Source organism: Quercus suber, unplaced genomic scaffold (genome assembly GCF_002906115.3).
Source record: "Quercus suber isolate HL8 unplaced genomic scaffold, Cork oak 2.0 scaffold_378, whole genome shotgun sequence".
NCBI lineage: Eukaryota > Viridiplantae > Streptophyta > Magnoliopsida > Fagales > Fagaceae > Quercus > Quercus suber.
Window position 1 is genome coordinate 501,899 of NW_027069830.1, and position 8,435 is coordinate 510,333.

At 30.7% G+C, this 8,435-nt stretch overlaps 1 long non-coding RNA gene across 1 annotated transcript; it reads left to right on the forward strand.

The window, feature by feature from the left end:
- The first annotated feature begins 7,406 nt into the window (after positions 1-7,406).
- Positions 7,407-8,082, forward strand: LOC136062075 (uncharacterized). Its single transcript, XR_010623906.1, has 2 exons — positions 7,407-7,570; positions 7,754-8,082. It is a non-coding gene; the product is annotated as an uncharacterized LOC136062075 (long non-coding RNA).
- The last annotated feature ends 353 nt before the right edge of the window (positions 8,083-8,435 follow it).

Consider the following 8,435-nt stretch of genomic DNA (forward strand, 5'->3'; position numbering starts at 1 on the left):
TTTTTCTTTTTTTTTTTTTTTTTTGAGCAAGTTACTGTTATTTTATTGTCAACCGTTAAAAATAAAATAAAATAAAAAGCATCTAGGCTTATCTAATTGAAATATTGAATTCAATCAATGCATGAAATGTTTCTCAAACAAAAAAAAAAAAAAAAAATCAATGCATGAAAAATAATGTTTTTTTTTTTAAAGAAAACTAGTGTACAACCCCGTATACAAGTACAATTAAAAATAATCACAATACAAATTTTTTTAGAAGAGATTTAAATTATACATAGTATTAATTTACATTTTTTAAATCATACATTTCTAAAATATATAATGGTTTCTTATTTTATACATACATATATATATATATATATATATATAATTTAGACTCTTCGGTTCTTTCACCCAAAAAATTCACTTGCCACAAAAATTAAAAAATAAATGAACATGTTTAGGAAAATTGAATATATATGATTCAGGCTCTTCGGCTTTTCACCCAAAAAATTCCCTTACCACAAAAGTTGAAAAAATAAACGAATACGTTTAGGAAAGTTGGACTTTTATTGAAATCCAATTTAGAATTTAATTAGATTTAGACCCTTCGATTTTCACACTCAATAATTCACTTGGCACAAAATTAAAACTAGATAAAACATGTGGCACAAAAATGAGAATCCAATTAAAATCTAATTGGAAATTTTTTGAGTTTTGCCTATTAATCTATATATATATATATATAATAGTTGAAGCAGAGAGAAAATCCAATTAGATTTCAATTGGATTCTCAATTTTGCGCCACTTGTCCTAACCAAAACTCAAAAAAAAATCTAATTAGATTATAAATTTGACTCCAATTTTGTATCATGTATCTTATCTAAATTTTCTAATTTTTGTACCCAAATAAATGATGCATTAATATTTAACACGGAAGCCAAGAAAACCACAATAATAATGCTCATTAGCCTAAGCAAGAACATCTTACCTGCATACTTTTATGGAGATTATAAATTGGACTCCAATTTTGTGTCATGTATCTTATATAAATTTTCTAATTTTTGTGCTCAAATAAATGATACATTAACATTTAACACAAAAGTCAAGAAAACCACAATGATAATACTCATTGGCCTAAGCAAGAACATCTCACCTGCACACTTTTATAGGTGATCTTAATAGAATCTGGAACTCTTCTAATCCCACAACTAGAACCAAGGAGTTCAACGAGAAAAACTATAAAAATAAAATATCATCTCCTCCTAATTCCATATCATCATCTCATGTCTTCTCCTCTCTCAACATCTACCAACTAGATCCACACACTACCCTCTCCTCCTCCTTACGCATTTCTCAGAGCAAAACCAGGTTCAAACACAATATTCAATCTCACTCTTCCTTACTTCACACTCTCATACATTAGCGCTTCATTGACGCCTCCAAGAAGATTCCAAGCTCAATGATCAATTCTTATTTTTTAATAGTTTTTAGTGTGTCTAGATTAAGATTTTGTTAATTTGTTAAAAGTGGACAAAAATATAATTGTATATATTATATTAAGTTGAAGTTCAATTTTATAATTCAAATCGAATCAAATTAATTTCTAATTGTAGTTTAATTTTGTCTATGTGTCCAATTTGATTTTTAAATGTTGGTGTTAAGTTACCTCCATTCATAATGCTCAATATGGAAATTGAATCTACAAAGATAAACATCTTATCATCACAATTGTAAATATTTTTGTGCGTAAGCATAGACTACATGCTAGTATATATTAGTCGCTACCCGTGCGATACACAGATAAACTATTAAATATGAGAAATTAAAAATACACTTTGCTCTCCAATCTAATAATAATAATAATGGGTTTGGTCAAAAGTACAAGCTTCATCTCGCAATGCCACTCAAAAATACATTCTTCTCATAATAAATAATGTAATAAACACAATTAGAGAAAGATACTAAATCGATGATTTCATTAAAAATAACATTTTGTCAATAATAGAGACCTTCCTTCTCAAAAAAATAAAAGGTCTCAAAATGTTGAAAGAACATAATATTCACTTCAATGACACGTTAACCCTTTAGAAATGATGTAAAATTCTCAATATGCTGAATTTGCACAATAGAGGATCACCAAATAGGAATGACACATGATTCTTGAAATTGAGCCATATATAAACCTGTGTCTAAAAATGAACAACAATTTCATATCAAAAAGTACAATATATGCACACAACAATAAGTACAAAGGAAATTGATCATGCAAGAATACATAGTTTGCATCAAGTTATGCTCAGCTTCCACTTAAAATTGAAACTTAACACAAATTCTGGTATCAAGATTCTCGGAATGTCATAAAGACCAATACCAAACTAAATAGATGGATTGTACATAATCTAATTTCAGGTACACAAGCTATTCTACAATTATATTATGACTATTTGATAATCCTATTAGATCTCTAATACTCATAATCCTCTGTTTTATTACATCAATATATATATATATATATAAAAGCAAAGATCTCATGCGAGAGAGCATGAGATTCTACTATGTAATGCACTCTATGAAGAGAATTGAAATACCCTTAAACCACATTAGAGATAACAACAAATTCAAAAGTAAAGACTCTTTATTTCATTTGGTTCGACGTTTCAAGACTATTTTTATTACGTTATTCATTTAATGTTTTAAAACTACTATTTGTTTCACTTGATTCAATATTTCAAGACCTTTTATCACTGACACACACAAAAAACTCTTTGCATTTTCATTCACTTTTTTCACTTTTACTCTTTTATATACACGTCCATAGTCTTTCATACCATCCCATTTCAAATACACTTAAACAAAAAAAACGATATAATTTACTTTCAACCTTTCAATGACACCTACATAACTCCAACGATGTAATATCATTTGATCGTAACCGTTTGAGTAAGCTATGACTAAGGAAGGGAGTTTGCGTTTTTTATTCAGTGACGATAGCTTACAGTTTTGATGTTGAAGTCAGACATTGTAGATTTTGTGAAAATTACGATTCGCTTGGAGTCTTTAGGTATTTGAGATTTTGGTTTGGGAAAGTTATAAATGTATTTTTTTAGAACTAAAGAAAAAGAAAAAAAGAAACATTCTAATTGATTATTTATGAAGTTAGCTATTTGTTTTAAAATTTTGTGGTAGAATTCATAATTTGTAAGTTTCTTTGTAAGTTTATTTTACTGTTATTTTGTGCGGTATGAGTCATAGTGATAATATAAAAAATAAAAAAAAATCAATGAATTTAGAAGTGTTTTTCGCTTTTTTTAAGGATACGAAAGCCTTGAATTTGATAAATGAATGTTTTTTGGCAAATTTCTCTTTATTTAATCACGTTCTCTTTATGTTGATACTTACAAATAATTTCCTTAATTTCATTGAGATAATTAATTGGGTGTTTGTGATCAAAGTCTCCATATTTTGTTGTGAGAATAGAGTGGTTGAGAAAGTGTTTGGTAGGTTGCTGAAATTTATGTAATCTTAGGTTATAAAAGTATTATATACTTTAAATTTTATTTGTAGATTTCAAAATCATTTAATCAATTTGAAAAATAAAATTTACTTTTAACAGTAAATATTATAATATATTATAATCTTAAAGTGTTATACAATTTTTTTAAAGAAAATATAAATTAAGAAAATCAAGTTTCAAAATTAACAATATTGTGGGCAAACATAAATATTATACAAAAAAATAAGTATTAAGTATTATATGTAGATTTTAATGTACATAAAAATAATTTCAAATGAAATTGTAAAGTAGTCCACATATCACAGATATCATCTAGTTTAAGTAAAACAGATAAATTTAACAAAAACTAACTTTTTGGTCATATGCTTGCATAAGCTTCAACTCATTCTCTAATCTCCCTATTAATTCATTTGTGGAAAATTTTTATGAATAAACTTTATAAACTGAGAGAACATTATACAAACATATAAAAACAAAACAAACAATGGTTTTTATGAATTTAATTAAGAAAAAGTTTTTGTCGAAACTCGACAAAAGTACAGTCGTAAGGTTTTTAAAAACTATTAATAAGCAAATAATCTAATAACCTAACAATCATTAACTACTACTGCCACGTGATTTCTTGTTAGTCTCGCACTAGATCGATTAAATTAGTGGCATTCCGTATACGTGAATTTAGGATTGATAGCTCAATTTAGGGTCTGTTTGTTTTGGCTTCAAACCATTTCAGGAAATCATTTTCCGTAAAACCATGTTTGGTTGGCTTTGAAAATAGAATTTTCCGAATTTACATTTCATTTGACTGTAAAAAAGAAGCCTTCGACCTGGAAATTATTTTACATTCCTATTTTCACTTCAAATCATTTCCGAACTAAGCTTCAGACGCGCAAAGAGAGAGAGAGAGAGAGAGAGAGAAGAGAGAAAGAGCAAGAAGAGGGAGTGGAGATCGCGCCCCAACCCCAGACACGCCGGCGATATCGCGCCTTCGAGATCGCGCTGGCGAGATTGTCCCGCCGAGATTGTCCCGCCAAGATCTCTCGTCGTCGATCGCAGTACTACACCAGATCGCACCTCGCCAATCGCACCAAATCACACCGCGCCGATCAAGCAAAGATCGAACCCAGTCGCCTCAAGCGCCTTTGCCGCCTTCGCCTTCGCCTTCGCCTCAAGCAAAGATCGCAGCACCAGCCAACCCACACGCCTTCGCCTTTTGACCAGATTTGATGATTTTTTTTTTTGGGTTTTGTTTCTTTTGTGTTTGTGGACTGAAAATGATATTATATATTTGTTTGGAAGCTGAGAAAATGTGAGCAACAAGTAGAAAATGTATTTTCTATAGTATTTTCAAGAATACAACCAAACACCAGAAAATATTTTTCGAAGCATTTTTTGAAATCAACCAAACAACCTGAATACATTTTCCTTTCTCGAAAATAGCATTTTCGAAAATATTTATTTTTCAAAAAATATTTTACATGAACTAAATACAACCTTAATGAATAATATCATTTTCAAGACCGACTTGTTTGACAATTGACATGATGACTTGTAATTGGCTTAAAATCTTCTTCTACTTTTTTTCTTTTTCTTAGAGAAAGAGTTTAATGTCTTTTTCTTTCTATAGAAAAGATCCAATTTTTCTTTTTTTTTCTTTTTTTTTGAAAGAAAAACGGCAAAGATCCAATTTTTCCAAAAGGTTGGCGAAAATAATTTATTATTGACATGAAACCCATTAGAATGAATCTTTGGAGCATCTGTAACCTGCATAAAGAACATCCAAATTGATGAATGTTGATTATTTAAAGTTTATAACCATTAGTTTGATAAAAAAAATTCAGTCAAAAAGTAACTCAGGTTTCTATGTGAGGATACCACATTCAAACTCTATGCTAGGATTCACATCATAACACTTTTCACCACAATTACAATTGTTTGACAAAAGTAGAGTTTGTTAAACACAAACTTTGGCACACTTGCTAAAAATGAAAAACATCTTAACACTATTCAAATCATGTTTATATTCTTTGTGGGAGATGGCCTTTAAACATCTATTTTAATCATCTTCTTCTAAACTTCATTCAATTTTTCATGTCCACTCCTGAAATATTAATTCATAACCCTAAGCTAAAAACTAATTCTTAAGCAAAAGATTAAATTCTGTCAATTACATTTTAACCAATGTAAAGTGCCCAATAACCACAATGTAAACAGTCAACAAAAGATTGATTATATTGGAGATGAATGCCAACAATAGATTATATCATTTGCTTCTAAAGCAATATACAATTTAATAATTAGCTTCTAAACTTATTGCAATTGTTAGTATTCACTCCTAGAGTTTGAGAAGCATAACCTTTAGCCAATGTTTAATTTATATGCAAGGTAAATTGCAAAGTCCACCTCTGAAGTTTGGGTTGCTTGGATTTTAACACTTAAGTTTGAAAAACTTGATTTACACCCCAAAGTTTGGTTCTGTTAGCAAAGTCACACCCTCAGTTAGTTTTGAGTGTTAAGTCACACCTCATCACATTGATATTTATTTTTTTGGGTGCCAATCAGCCCTTAAGCAGAGTCATTTTGCCCAAAACTCATAACACAAATTAACAGAGATTTTTTTTTGATAAGTAAGAAAGATGTATATAAAAACTGCTAAATGCAAAGTACAGCACAAAGCATATTAAAAAGTACAAAAAAAAGAGAGATAAGCAAAACCCCATGAACACCTCATTCCCAAATCCGTTAGCTTAAACAGAGTCATTTTGCCCAAAACTCATAACACAAATTCACTGCAGATTTTTTTTCTTTCTTATTTGACAAGTAAGAAGGATGTATATAAAAACTGCTAAATGCAAAGTAGAGCACAAAGCATATTAAAAAGTACAACAAAAGAGAGAGAAGAAAACCCCATGAACACCTCATTCCAAATCCATTAGTTTTTTTTTTTTTTTTTTGTTAATCAAGTGACAGAAACAAATTCATTTCTTAGAAAGACAAAAGATAGGCAGATTAGTCAAACAGTTGGCGTGGCTCACTCAGCCCACTTTGGAGCATTCAACAACTCAAAAAGTTAAGATCTTCAACACAACCAGCAGATACCCAGGATTATAGATAAAATAAAATAAAAAAAACCAAAATCAAAGGAAATTAAAATAACAAACGATAAATCAATAGAATTCAGGGGGGGGGGGTGGAATTGAACTAAGAAGAAAGAAGAAAAGGACAGCACGAATAGGAGGAATATAGGGGAAAAAAAGAGTAAGATCTGGAGTTTGGAATGGGGTTAGGATTAAAAAGATGACATTGTTAATGAAAAAAAAAATTGGAAGAAAGAAAAGTAAAGTTGAGAACATAATACTTATCTGTGATCAAGGGGCGCTTGGTGAAAAAAAAATTACTGTGTTGCCAAAATTTGTAAAAAAGGGATTTGGGAATGAGGTTTCGTGGGGTTTTGAGTTTGAGAATAGCTGTGAAAGTGTCTCATTAAAATCTGGTTTATGTTGTGAGTTTTGGGAAAAAGGGCTCTGTGCTAATTTGGCCAAAAAAAAAATGTCAGCATGACGAGATGTCACTTAACTGCCAAATTAACCGAGGGTGTGATTTTGCTAACGAAACTAAACTTTGGGGTGTAAAATCAAGTTTCTCAAACTTATGGTGTAAAATCCAAACAACCCAAACTGTAGGTTGAACTTTGCCATTTACCCTTACATGTATCAAAAACAATGTTAATAACCCTGGTTAATGAATCCAAAAACCAATATAAAGCTTTGCAGTGCTTGTGATACTTGAATATCGACAGTTTGATTGATCATGATCCAAACCAAGTATATATCCCAAAATAACATAATGAATCATATAGTAAGAAAATGCCCAAAATAAATGGAAAAGATAAGGTCCTTTAGGGGCTAAAACTAAAATTTTGACAAAAATTAATAGAGTGCGTAGCCTGGTATTGGAAGCCTGGAAGGTGATCAAGAAAGAGTGTCGACATTCGACAGTTGCCAAAGAAAAGAATTTTTGAAGCCAATATAATAATGAGCGAAGGTCCAAAGCTCTACACCAATAAACCGAAAATGTGTAAGCTTAAAACATTTCTACGCTTTCAAAAATTACAATCTTTTTAATGTTTTTGAGAAACGGAAAACAAAAAGATTCGAAAACCACCTTAAAAAATTTTGTTTTTGCTTTCAGTATTCGGGGTTTGGTTTCTGACTTTTTATTGATTCGATTGACTGCTTGCTTGTGGTCTTTCACAAACAGCACAACTGAAACAATTCCGTGAGCACCAGCAGAAACCCAACGAGTTTTCTTCACCATCGGCTTCTGCATCATCAGCAATGGAGACTCAGTCCTCAGCTCCTCCACCTCAGCCACCACCAAAAGAGTCATTAGCTTGGCGTTACAAGTTTCTTTGGCCTATGCTCTTGGCTGTCGATGTTGCTGTTGGAAGTCCCTTTCCTTTTCTTATTCCTTAGCTTTGTAATTTGTTGTTTACCTTAATTTCCTGTGTTTATTCATGTATGTGGGTGTTTATTTCGTATACAAAGTGATTAAATTTATAAAATGCTGATATGGGTTTTGAGATTTCAGTTTCAAAGAATTATATTTTAAGCTTATTAAGTGCTTTTTTTTTAATGCTGTTTTGTTGATGGGTATCCTGATGTTAGGATAGGGCTTATGGTTTTTGTCTCATTTCCAAAGGATTCCTTAATACAATCACAAAGAGAAGGGGGGAGGGAATATTTCTAATTAAATGGGATTTGGTGTTCCAGGGTTGAGCTTGTGTGGGATTTATGATTCTCCTTAGCTGAGAAACTGTGTGAGAATATGTTGACTCTAGCCTCTATGGATTTAGATCTTAATTGGTTATGTAACATCTAATTACTTCTTGCTCTTTTCCATCCACAAAAAATAAAAAAATAAATAAAGGAGGTTTTTGCTC